The sequence below is a fragment of the Canis lupus genome, chromosome 5 (genome assembly GCF_011100685.1).
Source record: "Canis lupus familiaris isolate Mischka breed German Shepherd chromosome 5, alternate assembly UU_Cfam_GSD_1.0, whole genome shotgun sequence".
Lineage (NCBI taxonomy): Eukaryota > Metazoa > Chordata > Mammalia > Carnivora > Canidae > Canis > Canis lupus.
This window is the reverse complement of record NC_049226.1, coordinates 52,142,905-52,164,267: the sequence shown is the minus strand read 5'-3', so window position 1 is coordinate 52,164,267 and position 21,363 is coordinate 52,142,905. Positions and strand designations below refer to the sequence as shown.

The 21,363-nt window shown below is 39.7% G+C and overlaps 1 protein-coding gene and 1 long non-coding RNA gene across 10 annotated transcripts in view; one reads left to right on the top strand and one right to left on the bottom strand.

Moving 5' to 3' along the window:
- LOC102156041 overlaps positions 1-10,200 on the top strand; it is a 33,212-nt gene extending 23,012 nt beyond the window's left edge. Inside the window, exons 2-3 of the long non-coding RNA XR_005359718.1 lie at positions 2,948-3,021; positions 6,376-10,200. This is a non-coding gene — a long non-coding RNA (uncharacterized LOC102156041). The remainder of the gene's footprint in view (positions 1-2,947; positions 3,022-6,375) is intronic.
- The window catches only part of DAB1 (DAB adaptor protein 1), a 1,027,070-nt gene that overhangs the window by 703,608 nt on the left and 302,099 nt on the right, over positions 1-21,363 (bottom strand). The window lies entirely within an intron of this gene.

Here is a 21,363-nt window from a genome sequence, read left to right as displayed (position 1 = left end):
CCTTTTTCTTGTACTTTCCTGTTGACAAGGGGAAATTCACAAACTCTGTAGAATACAGTTTTGTGTTATGAAAACAAAAAAGGAAAACATATTTATATTTGGAATAGACTTTTGGAGAAGGAAATCAGATAAAGTTTTTCATAGCTGTGTCCTCCTCTTTAACTATGCTAAGCCTCTGTGCTAAGCAGGACAAAACAGCCAAATCATTCAGGGGTGAGCCCCTGTGTCTGACATTTCCAGAAAAAGGTCCCCTTCCTCCTCAGAATGGGGGTCTAGGAATATTCCAAGAACATTTCCCACTTGCCACACATTGAGATTATTATGATACATACCTTTCTGGCTCAGATAATGATTTGAGCTGGTTATTTGAATTCATTCTCGAACAAAACGGGGAGATTGCATTTTAGCAAAAATCAAGCTGCGGTGCAAAAAGAGAAAAAAACCTAACATTTGAACACTCACTAAAGTATATATTCCTAAGGAGGAATATCCAACTCTGTGCATGTCTTTCTCTGTCTTAGGGATAAGAGTGGGAGATAGGACAGGATATGTAGGTGAGGCTTTACTTAATTTGTATTGTCTTTTTGGTAGAAAGAACAAAAGGGAGATATACATACTTCTAAAACAGGCCTTCTATAATCCTAGGTGTCTTTTAGTTTCCTGTTACAGATGGGGTTTTCTGGAGGAAGATGCAGAGATATAGGTTAGGGTCCATGATTTTAAAGAGACCAAAGAGAAGAGAAAGGAGCAGGATTGACCAGGGAAAGAAGTTTAACTGTGAGGTGGGCTCCATACTAGTAGAGGGCTCTAGTGTGAATATTGTCCGTCCAGTTTGTGCTGCGTTGGGTCTATCTAAATGGCCCGGCCTTTCTATGCCTGCTTGATTGCTTCTGTCACCAGATGAGACTTGCCAGGGAGGATATGACCTGGACAAGGTGGTCTCTGCAGCTGAGGCAGGTGCTGGAGGAGCTGATAGCTGGAGATTGCCTGATGGCCTCATTCCATGCAGCTGGGCAGCACATCCTTCCTGAAGGAATGTCTTTGTTGTCTGCCACTAGACCCAACACAAAATTGATGGCATAGTTGGGCGATTGAGGAGAAATTAGAGAAGGTGCCATTTATAAGGGTGCTATATTATTCTTTGTAAGTTGCAGTGAACTATACCCATGAACGTCAAGGACCAAGGAAGGTGGCAATTGCCATGACCTGGAGAGGACTGCAGCAGTGGCTCTAACTATAGGAGTAGCCTCCCCTGTTAGGGCTATGGCCTTAGGCAGAAGAAAACAGCAGATATCAACCTATAGCCTAGGAAGAAGCGAGCTAAGGAAATAAAATTTCCTTTCCTCTGCTGGTATCTACCAGTGGGGAAACCCAAACAGCAGCCAGAGGCCATACCATGCCAATTCATGCAATCACCCAGGTACAGAGCAGGGGACAAGGTAGGCTATAGATCTGGAGGCCCAAACAAACATCCAGCATTCTCTGATCCCAGAGCTAGGATTTAAACTGCTGTTAGGATAATTTAACATGATTCTCTAGAATGTGTTAAACGTTAAAAAAAAAAAAATCTAAAAAACCACCCAAAACTGTTAGGTTATCTAGGAAGGTCAAGATCACAGTAGAATCTAAGTAACATTAACAGCCTACAGTGAAATCCTGCCACTCCTTCAGTGTCGGTTTTATTGCATTAGACTTGATCTCTGGACTAGGACTATATCTTGGAAAAGACTACAGAAAAAAAATGTGTCTCTCACTTGGTTTAGCTCTATTTTCTCTTTGGCAGGCTATGTTATCCATATCTTCACTGATTCTCGAGACCCAAAGGTTAGAGACCTCCTTGCTTCTCTCTCTAGCCCAGTGCTTTTCAAACTATGCATTGTAATTAATTAGTAGGCTATGAAATCGTTATCATGGCCAACTCTTTTAAAAAACAGTATAGAACAGATTCTGAGTACATTGCATGCAAAAAAACTCAGTAATTATTATTCCGTAACTTTGTTTCAGGTATGTGTATATATACTGAATCAAAATGTAAAGTATATTTCTTATGTGGGTCCCAACAAAAAGTCTGAAATCACTATGCTAGTCTGTTTGAGGTTACAGAAAATAATTATTAAAAAACATGTAGTGCAGATATGCCCATCTCATTTCTACAGTGGATCAGGAATGGGGGTGCAGAGATGAAGATCAGAGATGGTAAAAGATTCAAGGTTAGGTGAGTAGAAAGCTGGCATACAACCTAATCATTGGTTTTCTTATGGCAACATACTGATTGCCGAAAAGATTATTTTAAAATTCCTCCTCCCCCTTCGGTTCTTCCTCCTCTAGGCTATGTCTAGTAACCATCATATCCACCCTAAGGGTGACCTGAAGGCTTCATTCTAAGCTTAGCAAAGAACCCTGTAGCCCCAGTGGAGCTCTAGCTCAGAGCAAGGGGAGGAATTAGATCCAGAGAGAAGTACACTGGGATATGCCTGTGGGTCAGTGTCTAGAGAACTCTTGTCCATTGCCAATTGCACATGTCTGATTTTCCTTTCTCAAGACAGATGTGCAAGAGCTCACACACTGGTTGCCAGCTTCTCCTCCTAAATAGCACCCTTATGTCTGGCTCTACCATTATAACTATATTAACAATTCAGCAGCCTTTGGTACATAGGTTAGATCCGCATGCATTTAATTGCCTCGGATGATTAAGAGTTAACACTGCTGACCTACCCAGAGGGAAATTGCAAGGAATATCCAATTAGAGGCAACCAGCCTCTTTGAAAATATCCAGTGTACCAGGAGTGCTTAATAATAATCATGATAATCATAACAATTCTAAATATATATTTTTAAAGCTGTGAGCTGTTTCTCACCCATGGAAAACTTTATTTGCTAGAAAGCAGATCCTTGCAATTATTCAAATTGGAGATTTGTATTTTTTTGTTGTTGTTGTTCCCCACAGCCTCTCCGGTGGAAGAAGGACAGAGAAAGCCATCCCAGAGGGGAACAGAATCAATCCCAGCTGCTCATTAAAAGGTAAACCGTCAATAATCTTTGTCAGGCCTTTTTATCTTGGGCTTTAGTACATGATGATCCCTAAGGCAGCATGTGGTATTGAGATTTAGAATGGCTCCTGGTTTGCACATCCCCATTGGCACAGGATTAACTCTCTGTATACCACTGCACACTGTCTCTGAACCACTGCTGAATGCTGGATGGACAAAGATTATGAGGCTGCTGTGTCCATCTGCAGGGAACATGGGCTTTCCTTGAGAACTATAACTATCTCAAGGTGCTTGGGGGCCAAATCCAGCCATTAGAAGGGGTAGCAGGAGATGAGAAATCAGGAGGTCATCACCAAGATTCCAATAACTCAAAATTCAACTCATGTCATGAGCATTTATTGAGAGCCCTTCATATGAATCTCTCACATTTGGATTTTGGTTGATCTTCAAAATAATGCTGGGAGGGAAGGGTTGTGATTCTTATCCTGCAAAAAAACAAAACAAAACAAAAAACAAACAAACAAAACAAACACCTCAGAGAAGATAACTTGCTGCTAACAATACCCCTGTATTGCATGTCTTTAAGTATCATTCATGTACTGATGACTTCCAAATTTATATCTCTAGTCTAAACTCTTTCTGGAACTACAAATTTACATATCCAACTGTGTGCTTGACATCTTCACTTGGATATCCAATAGGCATCCCAACCCTGACATGTCCGCAACTGAGCTCTTGATTTAGTCCCGTAAACCTGGAATCAATGACAACTCCATTTATCCACTCACTGCACAGGCTCCAAACCCTACAATCATCCTCATTGCCTACTCCCTCTCATTGCATTCATCAGCTAACCCTTATATCCAGACCATTTCTCACCATTTGTCTCTCATCACTCTGTTGTGGTTACTCTGCCCCAACTACCATTCTCTCTCCCTCCTGAGTCACCTTCTAACAAGGTCTCTTCATTTTCCCTTGCCCCTTTCAGCCTATCCCTGAAACATTAGCTATTGTGATCCTAGAAAGATGGAAGGTACATGATATTGTTTCTATGCCCCAATAGCTTCCCAGTTCACAGGGAGGAACTCCAACATTCTTCCTGTAATCTGAAGGTCCTAACTGATTGGGGCCCCATTAGCTCTCTGACTTCATCTACCTTGGTCACATGGCCTCCTTCAGTTTTTCTATCTGACCTACTCCTGATGTGGGTCTGTTACAGGTTGAATTGCATCTAACTCTGTCCCCCACCCCTACCCCCAAAGATGCTGGAGTCCTAACACTCAGTACCACATTAGGAACATGATCGTATTTGAAGAAAAGGTGTTTCTAGAAGCAATCAAGTTAAAATGAGGTCATTAAATGTAGATGCTAATCCAATAAGACTGGTCTTCCTCTTTTTAGATTTATTCATTTGTTTGAGAGAGAGAGGGAGGGAGCATGCACACAGAGGTGGGGAGGGACAGAGGGAAAGGGCAAGAGAAACTTTAGCAGACTTTATGTTCTACACAGAGCCTGACATGTTCAAGAACTCAGCACTCCATTCTAGTCATCTCTCTTTAACAAAGAGAAAGCTCACTGAGGGTAAGAAAAACATCTCAGTCACCTCCTTGGCAATAAGACTCAGCTTTGTGCCTGGCACATGATGAACATTCAGTAAATGATTTTGAAAAAAATGAATTGTACTAAGTGACTAAATGCTCATAGATGCTTACAATTTACTTGGGGTAGACGGGTAAGATTAAAATGCATGAAACAATTAGAGAACAAAGCAAAACAGTATAAAACTAAATACCAAATGGGAACCAAGTGTTCACAACTTCAGAAATCCTCTTATCTTGATAATTGATCCATGCTATATTAGGTTCTTCATATTAGTAGTAATTAGAATAATAATGATCCATTACAATGAAAACTTTAGTTTTCACAATGCTTTCGCATGCATTATCTCACTTGACTCTATTCCAATTATTTAGGGACAAAGAAGTCATAGACTCACTTATGCCACATCATGTAACATGAACAGGTTTCATGTCACATACTCTGCTGAACTCAGTTCCTGGTGAATCGAACTGCTACTCAAGTATTTCTGTGAGCTTTAGATGGTGTAACTTGTTTGTTCCCAGGGACTGAAGAAATGACCCATGGCACAGACTTCTAAAAATACCTAAACAACAAAATCACAAAAATCCCTAAAAATATAAATTTACAAGCAAAGGGGTATTTAGTAAATGCAATTTAATGTCCTCAAAATTTAAAACTATGTTGCATACATTTCACATACAGAGACTGCTGATTATATTTGGAGATTGATTATATTCCCAAATAAGCAAAAGGTTCTTTACCCAAAAGTAGAAAAATACCATTCAAAACTAAGAGGATGATTAGCTGTGAATTGAGTCAAACCTGACCAGAATAATGCTTGTCCATTCCAGCTTTCCTATCACAAAGAAATGCCATTTATTGAGCAGCTATTCTGAGCCAAGTATTGCATCAGGCACTATGTTAAGCACTTTATCTTCATTAACTGTAATATTTAGGCATTCTTAAGATGTGGGTATCATTATCCCCATTTCATTGATGAGAAAATTGATGTTCAAAGAGGTAAAGTAAATGTTGGTCTCACAACATAGCAATTCAGTGGCTGCTAGGATTCAGTCTATCTGACTTCAAAGTTAGTGTTCCCTCTATCTTAGGAAGGTTTGCTAATCAAGAATAAATGAATATTTTAGGGTTTCTAGTAATGTTAGGGACCTTTCATTTCAACTGTTTCTCATTATTGCTCTTAATGAAAATATGAATAATTAATTGGGGACTGACAGTCACCTCCTGATACAAAAACATTCAGAGTTGCAGATGGGTCCTCCCTACCTGACACCATAGCAACCAGTTGAAAAATGGGGAAAAAAAGGAAATCTCTTTTGATCACATAGTTTTGCTTCCATTTTAGGTGGAAGGAAGGAAGGAGAAAGATAATTAGCCTGCTTTCTGACTCTTAGGTATCATTCAACCAGAACATCTGTATTTCCCACTGTTCCTCTATTCTTTAATGATCTCAAAGCATTCTAGTAGCACGCAAGACAAAAAATACCTCCTGGTGGGGAAGAACTAGCTAGTCATAAAGTGGGGTTTTCCAGATTTCCTATTGGAGGACATCTATACCAAGTACCTTAATTCATCAACCTGAGGGGATTTGCTGGGAGACCATGAAACATTTCTTGATGCATTTCCAACTCAGTTGCCGGTGCTAGAAGGTTCTTTCTGCTAAAGGTTTCCCTCCTCACATCTGGTGGGTCTTTTATGTTCCCATAGAAGGAGAGGGAGAAAAAGGTAGTAGCAGGGGCCATTACTAAATTTCGCTCAGGGGACTTCACTTCTATGATTTCAGAGCTTTCATGAAGAAGAATGGGATCTCCTTAAGACAAGAAGGCGTGTTACCTAACTCTGTCAAGGAGGCAGAGGGGATCCGGGCAGCAAGGAGAGCCTTCTGACAAGGGGGCATTGGAGCAAACTTACATAATGAAGAGAAGTTTGCCAAGTGGAAAATGAGCAAGTGTGCATATGTGAAACATGTATGTGTGTGGTAGGTTGGGAGTATGGGAAGGAAAAGGAAACACTAGCACATGCAAGGTACAGAGGTATGAAGTAGCGAGGTATAATTTGTATAAACAGCCTCACCTGTAGCCACCTGATCTGGGTTTGCCTTCCTTGTTTTCAGGCTGTAGCTGAGATGTTACTTATCTCCAAGAAGCCTTCCCTGATATGCCAATTCCAGGATAAATTCTCCTACTTTTTATCTCAAAAAAACAAAACAAAACAAAACCCCTGTACTTCCCTTTACTGAATGTAGATTCCTGCTGTTAGCTAGATTTTTAGGTCTGACGTAGTTTCCTATTACTAGGGAACTACATAACAAAAACGTTAACAAATTACCACAATCTTAGTGGTTTAAAGCAGCAGATATTTATTATCTTACAGCTCTGTAGGCCAGACATCTGAGGTGGGCCTTACAGAGCTAAAATAAAGGTATCAGTAGGACAAGCTCCTTTTGACGCTCCTGGGGATAATCTATTTTCTCGCCTCTCCCAGTTTCCAGTGGTTGCCAGTATTCCTTGGCATATGGCTGCATCATGGTCGCATACCCTTTTCCTCTTCTTGCCTCCTCTGTTTCCCACTTGTAAGGACACTTGTGATTATATTTAGGACCCACTAAATAGGATAATCTTCCTAGCACAAGATCCTTAATTTAATCACATGTACAACTTCATTTTGCTACGTAAGGAAACATTCACAGATTCCAGGGATCAGGATCTTGATATCTTTGGAGACCATTATCAGTCTACCACAAAGCCCTTACTGTCATGAGCACCATCAGTTCCTCACTCTGTTCCTAGTGCCCTGCACAGTGTCCAGCTCATAACAGGTACACAGTGTACGTATGTCAAAAAGAAGAAATTAAATTAGAAGGTGTGTGAAAGAATGGATGCCGTAGGTAACCCAAGCCATGTGGGTATCACCACTGACAAGGCTGGACATTGAGCAGGGAAAATCACAAAGGGTTGTGTAGCCATAATAAGGATTTTAGATTTTATGTAATAGTGAGGAATTGCTGAAGGGCTTCAAGCAGAAAACATTTTAAAGAATCTTATGTTAACATAAATGTCATTGGTCCCCACCTTGCCTCTGAGGTCTGCATCTCTCCAGGACAAATTTAGAAAGTGGTATTCCTCTTTTTCAATGGCAAAGTGAACTTGCTCTGATTTTTACTTGTTGGTAGAATGGAACACACACTTGAGGCAGCTTTATGGTTAAGGTACCAGTTTAAAAAGACAAAGTCCTTGCATAAACCAAAGATTCACACACTCCAAAGGGAAGAGTCCATACTCTTTTTCCTGATGACAGTTGCCTTAGTACCTGGAAATCCACAAACTCTGGGTTTCTTTGCAAGGTTCCAGGAACGCAGTATGGAAAAAGGGAGGCTCTCAGACATACAGAAAGGGCCTCAGGCCACTTAGAAATGATCACAAAAAAAGCATAAGCATATGCTTCCCTCAAGTGAAGATGTGTGCATGTATGCCCACATGGGGGAGAGGGACAGGGGAGGAAAAGGAACAGACAACAAGGAATTTTATAAGTGGGCTCCGCAGCTGCCAAGTAAATGGGAATATGTTCAGCACTCAAAGGGAAAAGCAAAGGCAATGCCAGCATGGCTCTCAGAACCACTGCCTAGTGCCAGAAACCTTTGAAAGTACATTTTTTTCTCATTCACATTCCCAAACAGTAAATAGCATTGTCAAACCCAATCTTGTCATAAACACAACTCATTTGGCATTTTCTAATCTTTTACATTGATTTAACCAGCAAAGGGTTTTCCCATCCACATCTCATTGGAGGCTCATACTACCTCCTTAGAGGGAGGCATGGAAGCTCTCATAATCTCTATTTTAGAGGCTCAGAGGGGACATGGGCTTCTGCCCACCGTCACATAGTGAGTCAACTAAGGTGGATTATTCCAATTCCAGTTCTGTTGTGCTATTCAAATTATGCTTTGGAAGGATCGTATCACATTACCTAGGTGGAATTTGTATGTGTCTACACACACACACACACACACAATATATATATATGTGTATACACACGCACACACACACACACACAATAGACATGTTTATATGCTCCTAAAACATACAGATCCAACAGGAAAGCACTTGAGATGGCATCAAGAGAGTACAAAGAGAAAAGTATTATGTTCAGACGAAATAATGGCACGGAAGCCTTTCTTTACTCTCAACTAAAGGAATGAAACCATGATGACAAATTCATAGGGGCCAATTCACTTGGATATTCTTTGGATTAAAAAGCTAGATGGTAATTAGGATATGTGTCATACTCCTCTAGAACAAGAACTCCTGTATCATCATATTTTTAAAAATCTCCAATATCGACACCTTTTTCTGTGGTCAGTATTGCACAATGTTGGGCCACTAGAGGCAAATGAAGATGTAATCCCTGCTTTCAAGGGGCTCACAACTGAGGGACAGGAAGCTTTGTAAATCTAGCCATTCTCCTACAACAGAACAAGTTTCTTTCAACTTGTTAACCCATGGGAACACAGCAGTTGGGAATCTAACTCCACTTCATTCACAGGAGGCTTTCTAGCAGAGCTGATGTAGGGGCAGAAGGGAGGATGCTGTGTGGGAGCTGGCTGGATTAGCAGAGCTCATGAATGTTCAGTGACTCAACCAAAGAATAAATAACTGAATGAAGGAGGGACTCCAGTTTCTCTGCATGGGCCTGATCCTGTCTCTGGGCCACCACAGTAAGTCTCCATTTCTTTTAGACAGTCAAATATGCAAGTTTATTGCCTCAAAGCCTCAAGAATTTATAGATTGTTTAGGAAGTGGAGGTAATACTCAATAAATTAAACAAACAAACAAACAAACCCACAACTTGGGGGAAATGAAAAGATCCACAGCCTCTTCCCCTTGTCTAATGAAAGAAAATAAACGTTTCTGGTTTCTCTTCACTCAGTGCTATCCCATCTTCTCCCTCGGTTAGTGAATTTTTTGGATGTCCAATTATCAGTCAGGCTGGAAACAAGTTTCTCTTCTTTAAGATAAACAGCCAATGACTGAAGCACAATTTATATCTATTATGTTTTCATTGGGCTCCCGTCTCAGTCTGGGTGAGGCTAAATAAGAAGAACGGTTAGAAAAATTGGAGGCGAGGACACAAATGAGTATTTTACCTTTGGCATTTAGATGTGGATCTGATCCCGAACCCCATGTGTCTTCCTCTGTGACATTTCTAGCACTGAACAGGAAAGTACGAGTCTAAATACAGATATAGTCTATAATGAATCCATCTGGCCCCACATCAAGATTTTAAATATTTACAATTATGGCCCTGGCCTTATTAAACTTGCAGGAAAATAGCAGCAATAGGGTTTACATATTAGGCTGGAGAAGCTTCCTTTTTCCTGCATGATGACAGCCACTGCCTGAAATTTCCCAAAAAATATATATTCGTTTACCAGACTCTCAAGGTCAGGAGATGGCATTGAAACACCGGGAAAATGGCTTGCTGGGATTTCTCAAACTGCACACAGGGCACAGCAAAGAGCATGTATGAGCTATCAAGTCCTTATTTAAATCCATTCCCATCTTGAAAGGCTATTCCATGCTGATTGCCCAAGAGGAGGCAATTCTAGCAGATAAATGGGAACAAGTGATAAATACTGGGAAATTAGGAACTTCCTGTTATCAGAAGCAATGCAAAAATCAAGATTTGAGAGGCACCTGGGTGGTTCAGTCGGTTGAGCGGTTGCCTTTAGTTCAGGTCATGATCTCAGGTCTTGGGATGGAGCCCTACAATGTCAGGCTCTCTCTCAGCAGGGAGCCTGCTTCTCCCTCTCTCTCTGTCCCTCTACCCTGTTGGTGTGCTCTTTCTCTCTCTCTCTCTCTCTCTCTCTCTCTCAAATAAATAAAATGTACAATAGAGATCTGAGCCTGAGTTAAAACCTGATCTTATTAGTGTCTTCTAGTTTGAGAAGGCAAAGTGGCTTCCTTAAAGAATCACATGGCTGGGATGCCAGGAAATTTTGGTTCCAGTATGAGCCTGCCACTCACCCATAATCTCAGTTTCCTTGAGAGCTCATTTTCTTTTCTTTTCTTTTTTTTTTTTTGTATATATATTTTTATTGGAGTTTGATTTGCCAACATATAGTATAACACCCAGTGCTCATCCCGTCAAGCGCCCTCCTCAGCACCCAACACCCAGTCACCCCATCCTCTCACCTCCTCCCCTTCCACTACCCCTTGTTCATTTCCCAGAGTTAGGGAGAGTCCATTTTCTCATTAGTAAAATGGAAGGAATAACCACTCCCTGCCTCATAGGATTGTTGGAAGATCCAACACTGGTTTGCAAACACTATGGTTTAAGAGCCATTAGGGTTGCTACAGATTAGTTGAATGGATCATAACTACTATTATTTAAACAAAATATAGAATAAAATAAAACAGAATGAGATGTAGGATTGCTCACATATAAGTTTTGCAAAATTTTTGTTTTGTTTATATGTATGTAGGTATGTACTAAGTTGCTTTGGTAAACATATCTGTTTCTGTAAATTAAGGCTATAGTATATGAAAGACCTTTGTAAAATGTAAATGGAAGTATTCAATTCCCAAGCTAGTGGCCCAGCAATAACAAATGTGTCGTTTCATCTATGCAGTATTTTATTTTTTAAAAAATATACTTTATTTTTGAGTTTTTGGTTCATAGCAAAATTGAGTAGAAAGTACAGAGATTTCCTATATACTTCAAAAATCAGTTGACCACATTTATGCGAGTCTACTTCTAGGCTTTATCTTCTGTTCTAGAGATCAATTTGTCTATCCTTCCACTAATACCACACTGTCTCAATTGCTGTAGCCTCACAGTAGGTCATGAAGTCAGGCAGTGTCAGTCCTCCAACTTAATTCTTTTTCAGTGCTATTCTGGGTCTTTTGCTTCTCCATGTAAGTTTTAGAATCAGTTTTCCAATACCCACACTATAACTTGGTGGGATTCTACTGAATCTAAAGATCAAGTAGGGAAGACCTGACAGCTCAACAATACTGAATCTTCCTATTAACCATGAACATATGATATCTCTCCATTTATTTAGTTCTTTGATTTCTTCATCAGAGTTGTAGAGTTTTCTTTATATAGGTCTTGTGTATATTTTGATATGTAAGCTACTTATTTTATTTCTGGTGGTGTTAATATAAATAGAATCATGTTTTAAATTTCAAATTCTATTTGTTCATTGCTGGTATATAGGTGAATGATTAACTCCTATATGTTAACCTTGTATCCTGCAACTTTGATGTAATCACTTATTAGTTCTGGGAGCTTTCTGTTGTTGATTTGCTCAGATTTTCTACCTAGATGATTATATTGCTCAAAAACAAAGAACATTTTATTTCTCTTTCCCAATCTGTATACCTTTTATTTCTCCTTCTGTCTGAATGCATCCAGTGGTATTGGAACAGTGGTGAATGGGGATATCCTTAGGCTTGTTCCTGATCTTAGTGTGAAAGCTTTGAGATTCTCACCACTAAGTATGATGTCATCTGTAAATTTTTGTAAATATTCTTTATCAACCTAAGCTTTCCAAATAATCTTTTTAAATGTACTCAGCGCTCATATCCCAGGTCCTTCAACTGCCACTGTGGCTTATTCTCAGCATCTTTGACTCATGTTACTTAACTGATCATGAAAGCCTCTGTATTTGTGATAGTTAGGTAAAACATATGTGTACAGACCTCCAGTTTGGGAGTTTCCACACTGAAATAGTATCGTCTTTGCAATTGTTGCCTAAATTCTTAAGAACAGGAACTTGATCTTTCAATGTATCCTCCAGGCTGGCAATGTCCTTTACATAGTACCTGCTCAATAAATATTTCTCTTTTTAAAAATATTTTTTTATTTATTTTTAAAGATTTTATTTATTCATTCATGAAAGAGAGAGAGAGAGAGAGAGAGAGAGAGACATAGGCAGAAGGAGAAGCAGGCTTCATGACAAAGAGCCTGATGTGGGACTCCCAGGATCTGGGATCACGCCCTGAGTTGAAGGCAGACACGCTCTACCGCTGAGCGACCCAGGCATCCCTGAAAGATTTTATTTATTTATACATTAGAGATTCAGAGATAGAGACAGAGGGAGAAGTACATTCCCTAGAGTGACTCAGTCCCAGGACCCCGGGATCATGACCTGAGCCAAAGGTAGACGCTCAACCATTGAGCCCCCCAGGTGCTCCCTAATAAATATTAATTGAACCAAAGAACATTACTGGTGGATAAATGAGCAGAGTTGAGATTTCTGGATTCTTGTCTGGGCTCAGGCTTTGCCACTGGCCACCTGAGTGAGACTTAGGGAGCCATTTCCCTGCTCTGTGTTTACGTTTTCTTCATTGGTAAAATGAGAGTACTGGACTCAAACCAGTGTTTTTCATACATATGTGTGCTCTGGGAGAGCCACAAGCAATGAAAGGTGCTTGTGTCTGCTAAATGATGAAGATTTAAACTGCTAGAAGAATCCATTTATTGCTTTTATATGTTTTGTTTTTAGGTTCTGCCTCAAGATTTCATTTAACTAGATGATCTCAAGGATCCCATCTAGCTCTGCCATTCAAGGACTCCACTCCAGTGTAGTGCTATCTCAGGCACACTCCAATGCCTTCATTAAGTTGTCTGTTTTTCCTTCAAAGCCAGCTAAGGTATTAGTGACTGAGGCAGTGCTTGATATGAATAGAACATTTGACTACACACAGCTGGGGTCTTCATCTGTTATCTGGCTTTCAAACAGAGTCCACATAAATGGTCCCATCTTCCTTTGACTCCTGCAATTCCTGATGACTAACGGCATTCGTCTCCTCTGATATGTGGCTACTCCTATAGATCTTCCTGGGAACTTTCTGTTTTAGGGGTTCATCCATCAGCCAACATGGATTAGGAGGACAGTTAATGGAGAATTCATTATGATGAGAAATCTGTGAGTTGCAGTCATAAAATTTGCTTTTGCTTTTATAGAAAGCTTCATCACTCACCCACTCCTCCTGAAAACAATTGATACCAGGCTTAACTCTCCTACTCTGTTCTCCGGCTATTTGATTTGTTTCCATGTAAGTTTACTAAGTGCTTATTATGTACCTGGTACCATGCTAAACATGAGCAGTAAACCAAATTGTGCCTTACATATCCATGCTACCAGTGACCCTTGGGATTTCCCCTTTCTATTCTCTTATCTCAAGATTATATTCACTCGCAAATTATATTAAGCCTTTTCTGGCCCATCCCTCATAAGCTAACTTATTATTCATCATACTTTGTACTTGTATTCTTTGACTTCTTTCTTTAGATGACATGTTTTACCTTGTGCCTCTGTTTCTTTACTTCATGGGGAAGATAAAGAGTAAAAAAGGAGCAAAGCACTGAAATTGTGTCAGCTACATGATATGTATTAAATAAACACTAGCTATTATTATTTTATACTCATAACTGGCATTGTATCTATTTCATCTGAGTAGATATGATAGAGTAGAAAGCAAGGATGGGAGGGGCCTGGGCATTGGGAATGGTCATTCAAAGGGAGGAAGAAAAGATCCAAAGGATTCCAGATGTGTAGATGCTTGGACCAGGGGTGGAACAGAAAGGAGATGCTTTTGGACTGAAAATAGATAATGCCAGAAATGTTCTTCCAATTGTAGCTTCCGTTCCAAGCTATGACCAGTTTCCCATGAAGGGTCAGACATCATGACTGTTGTCACTTCTCCAGCCCTATCACCCTGCAGCTCTGGAAGGAAATTTTCTGTGCTGGCCTTTCAAGAGGAGCTGCCTCAGGCTTTCAGCTCAGACTGCCAAGTCAAGGGAGAGGGTCACACTTCTTGGCAGCCAAGGGTGAAGGGCTCCTCAGGCAATACTTGATCTGCTGGCTGCTTTTCTGGCAGCCCACTCAAAATTATTGATTTGAGTATGTGGATTAGAATGAGAGCTGGAGCTGTAAAGGGGTCTGTTATTGATGCCTAATAAAACTGGTATAATTTGAGGGTCCTCTGTTCACACGCTCTCAGAGGGTCTAAGTCTGTGCTTTCCGCCTAAGGCTAGAACCCACAGTTCAAAAGTTGTCAGTACTCTATTCATCTGGCCAGCTGCAAACTGGCCATATCAAAGCATATATGCAGTGGTATTTAGTTATTATCACATGGTCATACGGGGGCTTAAATTCTTCCTTGGAACCTTTTTTAATGAGGTTATTCATTTGCGGGTTTTTTTTCCCCATGATTTGGTTCAGTTATCCATTCAACAAATACGTTCTAATCTCCTGGAACAGTACTTCCTATTTAGATAAGTTAGAAAACAACTATACAATCTCTGCTCTCTATTGATCACAGACTAATTATTAGAGAAAAAGAGTAAACAATAACATAGAGAGTGAGCAGTGTTACAACAGTGATCAGGACATATTAAGGCATGGTCAAGGCCCCTGGAGACAAATATCAAAAGGAGTGAGTCAAATATAAAAATGCAGTTTTATTTTATTTTATTATTTTATTTTTTTAAGGATTTTATTTATTTATTCATGAGAGACACAGGCAGAGGGAGAAGCAGGCTCCATGAAGGGAGCCTGATGCAGAACTCTATCCCGGGACTCCAGGATTACGCCCTGGGCCGAAGGCAGGCGTTAAACCGCTGAGCCATCCAGGGATCCCCTAAAAATGCAGTTTTAAAACAAATACATGTGGGCAATAGACATGCACAATCCTTCCTCCTAAGCCCTACCTTGACCTTGAGTTGCACCACATTTCTGGCATCCCATGTCCCTAAACATTCCACTACAACAGAGGCCTCCCCTAGATGGGCTTAGCATCAGATATCTGAGCATGTTTATTTTACCTATAGTTTGGTAGTAAAACATGTTTCCTTGTTTTATATGCTAAATAAAAAGCCTACTTCAAAATACTATACAATATTCACAGTAATGATGATAATCAATTGCTAACATTTATTGGCTACCTATTTGGCTAAGCAGTTTATATCCATCAGTTATTTAGTCCTTGTGAAACCTTGCGTGTTAGGATCTATTGGTCTTCATTTCACAAGAGGACATGGAAGTACACAGAATTTGCCTTAAATTACCTCACTACTAAGTGATGGAGCTTAAACTTGAATCCATATCTGACTACTAAACAAATCCCTCTCATCACTGCCTTATATTATTTCAGAAAAGGGTCTTTGGGTACATAATGGGGCAAAGCTTCACCAAAGAGCTAAGTGCTTAAGAACAAACAGGAATTTAAAAATTTGTTCATCAGGTGGCTCAGTGGTTGAGCATCTGCCTTTGGCTCAGGTCATAATCCCAGGACCCAGGATCGAGTCCCACATCAGGCTCCCTGTAGGGATCCTTTTCCCTCTGCCTATGTCCCTGCCTCTCTCTGTGTGTCTCTCATGAATAAATAAATAAAATCTTAAAAAAAATGTGTTCATCTCAATAACCATTTAGCCTCCTCTGTTCTACCAGTTCTACCAGTTCATTTATTTCAATTTAATGAATGAATACTAAGGTGGCCATTCAATGCCTCAAATTTTGGTAATTATATATTATATATATATATATATATATATATATATATATATATATATACCTCAGTGTTTATATATATAAACATATATACATATATATGTATATACATATACATAATGTAATTTCTGTAATGTAATTTTCTGTAATTTCTTTCTCTTCATCTTCCCTGCCTTTTATCCCCATGAGCCTAGCAGAGTGCTAGACACATACTTGACTGGTGACGGATGGGTGTATACAAAATCTGAGATTTGGGCAACCTCCCAAGTCATCAGTCATGATGCAGAGCTTGAAGGTGACAGCTACATATCCCCAGCTGCAGTTTGAACAAAAACAACATTTTATTTCAAGGCACAGTGGAAAGCTTCTCCTTTGCTTTGAGAGTGTTAATTATTTTGAAGAGTAAAAATGTGTGTTCAGACTGGGGCAGAAATATCCAGACCCTTTGCCGCTAATTTCTAAAGACAGATTCTATTCTTTTACCAAAGATGTCTTCTTTAATCAAATGTTATGCACTCTTTTGATTTTCTTTGCTGGTTTTGGTCTCCATTCTGTTCTGTTGTTCAAGAATCATTTTTAGAGATTTGGGGAGTAGGTAGGGAAGGGAAAGGGCTCTAATAAGCCAAGAACAATAAATAGAGCAAATTTTCCTTTATGCTTTTGGAAACAGGAAGACCCGAGAACAAGTTAAGAGAGCTCTTCCTTTGCTAGCAAATTCATTTTCATAATGAGAGGCGGTCATCTTTCCTGAGGAGTCTGAAGTTCTAAGATAAAGATGAAAAGATGGTATTTTATCATAATGACATGGATCTGCATCCCCATTTATTTTGTGCTCCAGCAGCAAAATATACTGGGGACTGTCATTCTGCTTTCAAACTGGGAAAATATTTAGCTATTTAAATGATTCGAAAGTAAAAAGAAGCACCAAAGGGGAACAGCACAGAATAATAGCTTTATAGTCTCTCTAGGAGAAAAAAAAATCAAACCAATGACCCAGATAGTCAGAATTTGTAACTTGCTTCCGTTCTGTCTACAACTAGTGCTCTATAGGAAAGAGTAATTCTTTGGCTGTTCCTTACTACGAATAATCATTCTTTATACCCTTATAGCACTTTAGACTTCTTTCAAAGTACTTCCATGTCCATGATCTCATTTAGGCCTCAGAGCAGCCTTGCAAACTATTCAGGGCCAGCGTGATCACCCCCATTAGCTGAAATCAGTGTGTGTTCACACACCTCACCCTAGCCTTAGGTATAGTTAAAAGAGCAGAAACCACAACCACATACTCAGGTCCAAACACCAGATTTCTTCTCCCAGAAACCTACCTCTTTCTTTCTCAGAAGGTGCACAAATGTCAGCAGCTCACAAAGTTACAAATTTCACCATCTTCAAAACAATTAACTTCATGTGCCTCTTGTAGCTAACAATATTGAAAATACAGCCTTGCTCTGGAAACAGAAAGTGATGGTATCTCTCCTCTTCTCTTTTTTTTATTTGAGTCCAAGAGTATCTGGAACTTTGGGTGGAAACTTAATCACTTAAAACAAAAATGTAGGGGATGTATTTGAGAGCACCTCATTTTCCATTATGACATATGTTTCAGTCACATCATGTTGGTGCCTAGCTCTACCTCTGCTTTAAATCTACAATTGGATTGTATTTTCACCTTCTGGTTTAAATACATTTCGAGTGTGTCAGTATCATTGCTTCTACTCCAGATTAATAGGATCAGCCAGAAGGATGGCTGACATTTTTGTTGCTATAGAAACTGGTCCTGATGTTACACAGCTTGCCTTTCCCCTATTTGCCATACATCTATCCAGCTACTGAACACGGACATCTTTTTGTTTCACAAGGAATTACATTAAAAAATTAAGCCATGATTTCATCTTGTTTTTGTTTCCGTTCTAAGAGAGTATTAAATAATATTATGAGGCATCCAGAAAAAAGTAGGAATTGGTGATATTTCTTGATAGCTTAAGAGCTTCCAGATATAAAAAGAATACAAGTTGAAGGGTGCCTGGCTGGCTTATTTGGTAAAGCATATGACTCTTGCTCTCAGGGTCATGAGTTCAAACCCCATGTTGGGCATAGAGCCTACTTTAAAAAAGAAAATACAAGTTGAGCATATTATCCTACAACCTAAATCCTTATTCTTTCCTGCTTGAGTTAAGTACTTCAAGGTTTTCCTTAGCAAACCCCTAGGCCAAGCCAGCACATTGCATCAGAGCCTATGGACAACCATACCAAGACAACTCCTTCTTTTGTCCCTCCCATCTATACACAGAAAAAAATTAGTTTCTGGATGGCTGTTTCTTTAAATATGTCATCAACATCCTCCAACATATCACCTCCACTCTACATTGAAATTCTTTCTCCACAGATGCACTACTGCCCCCAGAGAAAACCTCTCATACAGAATTAAGATGTAAAGTCTCAGCACTTAATGATGCAGCTAGCATGTATGTCTGATGCCAGAAGGTACACACAAGGAGGAAAAGATAGAGGGAATAGGGGGAAAAAGCACCCTGGGAAATGACTGGGAAACACAGCTTCTCCAGTAATGACTAATGTTTATCAAAAGCAGAGGCCATGAGCAGCTCTCTAATTGGCAGAATTGAAACTGTCAAATGCCTTTTTGTCATGGCTATGATGATAGGTAGTAAAAGGTTATACATTAGAGTGGAATTTCTCCCTTTCCCATTACAGGTTTAAATAAAACATTCACAATCATTTAGGAGGCATAGATGACCAAAAGGGACCGATTCTTCCAGCAGCTCTCTAGGTTATCAAGCTTACTCGTAGCTGTTGCAGAACCTTGAGGGATGTATCCACTTTGGAAATCAGGTGGAATTTATGAGTAGTGTATTGACTAAAAGAATATTTAAGCAAGACTTTTCATTTGATAGAATATGGAACTCACCCTATTAGATACAGAGAACTCTATTTTTTTGTATATTTTTTTTATTGGAGTTCGATTTGCCAACATATAGCATAACACCCAGTGCTCATCCCGTCAAGTGCCCCACTCAATGCCCATCACCCAGTCACCCCAACCCCCCACCCACCTCCCCTTCTACTACCCTTTGTTCATTTCCCAGAGTTATGTGTCTCTCATGTTCTGTCTCCCTCTCTGATATTTCCCCACTAATTTTCTCTCCTTTCCCATTTAATTCCTTTCACTATTTTTTATATTCCCTGAATGAATGAAACCATATAACATTTGTCCTTCTCTGACTGACTTACTTCACTCAGCATAATACCCTCCAGGTCCATCCACGTCGAAGCAAATGGTGGGTATTCATCATTTCTAATGGCTAATATTCCATCGTATATATAGACCGCAGCTTCTTCATCCATTCATCTTTTGATGGACACCGAGGCTCCTTCCACAGTTTGGCTATTGTGGACATTGCTGCTATAAACATCAGGGTGCAGGTGTCCTGCCATTTCACTGCATCTGTATCTTTGGGGTAAATCCCCAGCAGTGCAAGTGCTGGGGGTAGGGCAGATCTATTTTTAACTCTTTGAGGAACCTCCACACGGTTTTCCAGAGTGGCTGCACCAGTTCACATTCCCACCAACAGTGCAAGAGGGTTCCCCTTTCTCCACCTCCTCTCCAACATTTGTTGTTTCCTGTCTTGTTAATTTTCACCATTCTCACTGGTGTGAGGTGGTATCTCATTGTGGTTTTGATTTGTATTTCCCTGATGGCAAGTGATGCGGAGCATTTTCTCATGTGCCTGTCGGCCACGTGTATGTCCTCTTTGGTGAAATTTCTGTTCATGTCTTTTGCCCATTTCATGATTGGATTGTTTGTTTTTTGCTGTTGAGTTCAATACGTTCTTTATAGATCTTAGATACTAGCCCTTTATCTGATATATCCTTTGAAAATATCTTCTTCCATTCTATAGGTTGTCTTTTAGTTTTGTTGACTGTTTCTTTTGCTGTGCAGAAGCTTTTTATCTTGACTAAGTTCTGATAGTTCATTTTTGCTTCTGTTTCCCTTGCCTTCATAGATGTATCTTGCAAGAAGTTGCTGTGGCTAAGTTCAAAAAGGGTGTTGCCTGTGTTCTTCTTGTCTCACATTTAGATCTTTCATCCATTTTGGGTTTATCTTTGTGTATGGTCTAAGAGAATGGTCTAGTTTCATTCTTCTGTACATGGCTGTTCAATTTTCCCAGCTCCATTTATTGAAGAGACTGTCCTTTTTCCAGTGGATAGTCTTTCCTGCTTTGTCGAATATTAGTTAACCATAGAGTTGAGGGCCCATTTTTGGGTTCTCTATTCTGTTCCATTGATCTATGTGTGATACAGAGAATTCTAATGAGGTTGAGGCTATTTTGTATCAAGAGCCAAAGAGGAAGAAGAAATGCCAGGAGCCTTTCTATCATTTCTATCATAATTTCTGTGAGGTAGAAGTTCTCTTCAAATTCACCTGACAGATGAAGAGGCTGAGGTTGGGCAAGGGCTAAATATTGTCTATAACACCACCTTACTGGCTCCCAGGCTTCCTTCAAGTGGTTGAGTTGGAAAGTGGAATGGCCAATAGTAGGTAATGTGTGTATGTGATCATTTTTGTAGTTGGCCTATACAATCTACACATAACACAACATGAGCTAATTAAAGGATAATGCCTATGGACTCAAGCTAGTTTGTTTCAAAGTGCTGCTATCCGTGGTGATCAGAGAAGATCGTTTTTCATTGAGGCTGTAAATATCAAGTGTCTCTTCTTGCCAAAAGAAGTGCTGCTGGGACAGGAAGATAGTGAAGACCATAGAAAAGAGGGTCTGTCTGGACAGAATAGGCACTCTAGTCAAGGCAATACTAGGTATGAGTTCTTCTGAATGAAAATTCTGCGGAGTAACCTAATTGCTCCAGGTGCATCTTTTATAGGGTCACAGTGTAGCTTAACATTTAAACTAGGACTCTTTTGATGATGAAAGGGGAATTAATAATCGTTTATACCTGAACAACAGGTATAAATTGAAACTTTCTTGGGCAAATACACAAGTATGGTTGCCCTATTTATATGGTAGTTGCATATAAGCAGACATAATAAATTCAGTATTGTCCTGGGGACAGACTAAAAGTTCAGTCATTCTCCAAAGATTATTTAGTCATTCAAGTAAAGCTCCACTTTAAGAAGCTTGCTGATATTATTCTATTAGTCTTGTCTAATAGAAACAATGCAAGCCATATATATGTTTACATTACATTTAAAAAGTTGCCACATTAAAAAGGAGAAATTTT